This window comes from Rhinoderma darwinii, unplaced genomic scaffold (assembly GCF_050947455.1).
Source record: "Rhinoderma darwinii isolate aRhiDar2 unplaced genomic scaffold, aRhiDar2.hap1 Scaffold_868, whole genome shotgun sequence".
In the NCBI taxonomy this organism is placed as follows: Eukaryota; Metazoa; Chordata; class Amphibia; order Anura; family Rhinodermatidae; genus Rhinoderma; species Rhinoderma darwinii.
Window position 1 is genome coordinate 25,373 of NW_027464437.1, and position 4,566 is coordinate 29,938.

Consider the following 4,566-nt stretch of genomic DNA (forward strand, 5'->3'; position numbering starts at 1 on the left):
TGTATATGTATATATAACATGTATATGTATATATAACATGTATATGTATATATAACATGTATATGTATATATAACATGTATATGTATATATAACATGTATATGTATATATAACATGTATATGTATATATAACATGTATATGTATATATAACATGTATATGTATATATAACATGTATATGTATATATAACATGTATATGTATATATAACATGTATATGTATATATAACATGTATATGTATATAACATGTATATGTATATAACATGTATATGTATATAACATGTATATGTATATAACATGTATATGTATATAACATGTATATGTATATAACATGTATATGTATATAACATGTATATGTATATAACATGTATATGTATATAACATGTATATGTATATAACATGTATATGTATATAACATGTATATGTATATAACATGTATATGTATATAACATGTATATGTATATAACATGTATATGTATATAACATGTATATGTATATAACATGTATATGTATATAACATGTATATGTATATAACATGTATATGTATATAACATGTATATGTATATAACATGTATATGTATATAACATGTATATGTATATAACATGTATATAACATGTATATATCATGTATATATCATGTATATATCATGTATATATCATGTATATATCATGTATATATCATGTATATATCATGTATATATCATGTATATATCATGTATATATCATGTATATATCATGTATATATCATGTATATATCATGTATATATCATGTATATATCATGTATATATCATGTATATATCATGTATATATCATGTATATATCATGTATATATCATGTATATATCATGTATATATCATGTATATATCATGTATATATCATGTATATATCATGTATATATCATGTATATATCATGTATATATCATGTATATATCATGTATATATCATGTATATATCATGTATATATCATGTATATATCATGTATATATCATGTATATATCATGTATATATCATGTATATATCATGTATATATCATGTATATATCATGTATATATCATGTATATATCATGTATATATCATGTATATATCATGTATATATCATGTATATATCATGTATATATCATGTATATATCATGTATATATCATGTATATATCATGTATATATCATGTATATATCATGTATATATCATGTATATATCATGTATATATCATGTATATATCATGTATATATCATGTATATATCATGTATATATCATGTATATATCATGTATATATCATGTATATATCATGTATATATCATGTATATATCATGTATATATCATGTATATATCATGTATATATCATGTATATATCATGTATATATCATGTATATATCATGTATATATCATGTATATATCATGTATATATCATGTATATATCATGTATATATCATGTATATATCATGTATATATCATGTATATATCATGTATATATCATGTATATATCATGTATATATCATGTATATATCATGTATATATCATGTATATATCATGTATATATCATGTATATATCATGTATATATCATGTATATATCATGTATATATCATGTATATATCATGTATATATCATGTATATATCATGTATATATCATGTATATATCATGTATATATCATGTATATATCATGTATATATCATGTATATATCATGTATATATCATGTATATATCATGTATATATCATGTATATATCATGTATATATCATGTATATATCATGTATATATCATGTATATATCATGTATATATCATGTATATATCATGTATATATCATGTATATATCATGTATATATCATGTATATATCATGTATATATCATGTATATATCATGTATATATCATGTATATATCATGTATATATCATGTATATATCATGTATATATCATGTATATATCATGTATATATCATGTATATATCATGTACAAAACATTATTATGCTTTTAAAGGAAAACAGTCTTCCTCTGGCTTTAGGGCCCAGCAACTCTTGGTGCAAACCCAAGTAAAAGCTGCTTCTGTAGCTTAATCCCAAAGCATTGGTCTTGTAAACCAAAGACTGAAGAGTAAATTCCTCCTGAAGCTCAAGATAGAGAGAATCTAACTCCCATAGCTAACCCCCAAAGCTAGCATTCTATTTAAATTATATCTTGTCTAAATAGCTTAAATAAAGCATAGCACTGAAAATGCTAAGATGGATCTTAAAAAATCCTTTAGACACAAAGGTTTGGTCCTAGCCTTGAAATCAGTTTTTACTTAATATATACATGCAAGTCTCCACACCCCTGTGAAAACGCCCTTAAATCCCCACTAGGGATAAGGAGCTGGTATCAGGCACAAACACACCCAAGACACCTAGCTATGCCACACCCACAAGGGCCCTCAGCAGTAATTAACATTGAGTATGAGCGAAAGCTTGACTCAGTCAAAGTAAAAAGAGCCGGCAAATCTGGTGCCAGCCGCCGCGGTTACACCACGTGGCTCAAATTGATTATTATCGGCGTAAAGCGTGATTAAAGTTTTAACAAATTAAAATTAAATTAAGATTAAGCTGTAACACGCTTGTTATTAAGAAATCCAAAACGAAAGTTATTTTAATTAACATAACTTGATCCCACGACAGCTAAGAAACAAACTAGGATTAGATACCCTACTATGCTTAGCCGTAAACTTTTAACTACACCACAAATCGCCCGGGAACTACGAGCAAAGCTTAAAACCCAAAGGACTTGACGGTACCCCATATCCACCTAGAGGAGCCTGTCCTACAACCGATAACCCCCGATTAACCTCACCATTTTTAGTTATTCAGCCTGTATACCTCCGTCGTCAGCTTACCCCGTGAGCGAAATATAGTGAGCTTAATGTCTTTACACCAATACGTCAGGTCAAGGTGCAGCAAATAAAATGGGAAGAGATGGGCTACACTTTCTAACATAGAAAATACGAAAGACTACATATGAAACCTAGTCAGAAGGCGGATTTAGCAGTAAAAAGATAACAGAGAGTTCTTTTTAATCTGGCACTGGGGTGTGTACACACCGCCCGTCACCCTCTTCTCAGCTAAACTATAGTTTTTAACAACTCTTACGCCACATAGAAGAGGTAAGTCGTAACATGGTAAGTATACCGGAAGGTGTGCTTGGAAACGAAGTGTAACTTAATGAAAGTATCCCGCTTACACCGAGAAATTATTTGTGAAAATCAAATCACCTCGAGCTAAAAATCTAGCCACACCCAATCAAATGACACTTAAAAATTCCGTTTATTTAATTAAAACATTTTAACAGTTTAGTAAAGGCGATTGAAAAATTCTTATGAGCTATATATAAAGTACCGCAAGGGAATAATGAAATAAAAATGAAATAGCTATTAAGCACAATAAAGTAAAGACTAACTCTTGTACCTTTTGCATCATGGTTTAACAAGTCTAATCAAGCAAAAAGATCTTAAGTTTGACCCCCCGAAACTAAGTGAGCTACTTCAAGGCAGCCCAAAGAGCAAACCCGTCTCTGTCGCAAAAGAGTGGGAAGACCTTCAAGTAGAGGTGATAGACCTAACGAACTTAGTGATAGCTGGTTGCTCAGGAAAAGGATTTTAGTCCCGCCTAAAAGTTTATTGTCACCTAAAAACTCAATATTAACTTTAGAGTAATTCAAATAAGGTACAGCCTATTTGAAACAGGATACAACCTTCACTAATGGGTAATTAAAATAATTTAATAACCAAGTAGGCCTAAAAGCAGCCACCTTTTTAATAGCGTCAAAGCTTAATTGTTTTATTATTAAATTTCTTCATCAAATATTAACCCTTTAATAGTACTGAGCACTTCTATATTTTTATAGAATTTTTTATGTTAAAACTAGTAACAAGAACAAGACCTTCTCTAACAATGCATATGTAAATCAGAAAGGACACACCACTGCTAATTAACATGCCTGAGTATAAAGTAGTAACCCAACAAGAAAATTCAACTAAATCTCATGTTAACCTAACACAAGAGCATTACAAGAAAGATTAAAAGAAAAAGAAGGAACTCGGCAAATATTAACCCCGCCTGTTTACCAAAAACATCGCCTCTTGACTAACATAAGAGGTCCAGCCTGCCCAGTGATATAATTCAACGGCCGCGGTATCCTAACCGTGCGAAGGTAGCGTAATCACTTGCCCTTTAAATAAGGGCTAGTATGAATGGCATCACGAAGGTTATACTGTCTCCTTTCTCTAATCAGTGAAACTAATCTCCCCGTGAAGAAGCGGGGATGAACTTATAAGACGAGAAGACCCTATGGAGCTTTAAACAAATAACAATTGCTATAAATATCCAAATTTCAGAATTATAAAATTTATTTTTAGCAATTTGATTACTAGTTTTAGGTTGGGGTGACCGCGGAGTAAAAATTAACCTCCACATTGAAAGAAATACTTTCTAAACAAAAAACTACAACTTTATGTATCAATAAATTGACATCAATTGACCCAATATTTTTGATCAACGAACCAAGTTACCCTAGGGATAACAGCGCAATCTACTTCAAGAGCCCAT

At 29.1% G+C, this 4,566-nt stretch overlaps 1 non-coding gene across 1 annotated transcript; it reads left to right on the plus strand.

Annotated features, from left to right (window-relative positions):
* Nucleotides 1-2,240: 2,240 nt before the first annotated feature.
* Nucleotides 2,241-3,173, plus strand: LOC142731723 (18S ribosomal RNA). Its single transcript, XR_012879130.1, has one exon. It is a non-coding gene; the product is annotated as an 18S ribosomal RNA (ribosomal RNA).
* The last annotated feature ends 1,393 nt before the right edge of the window (nucleotides 3,174-4,566 follow it).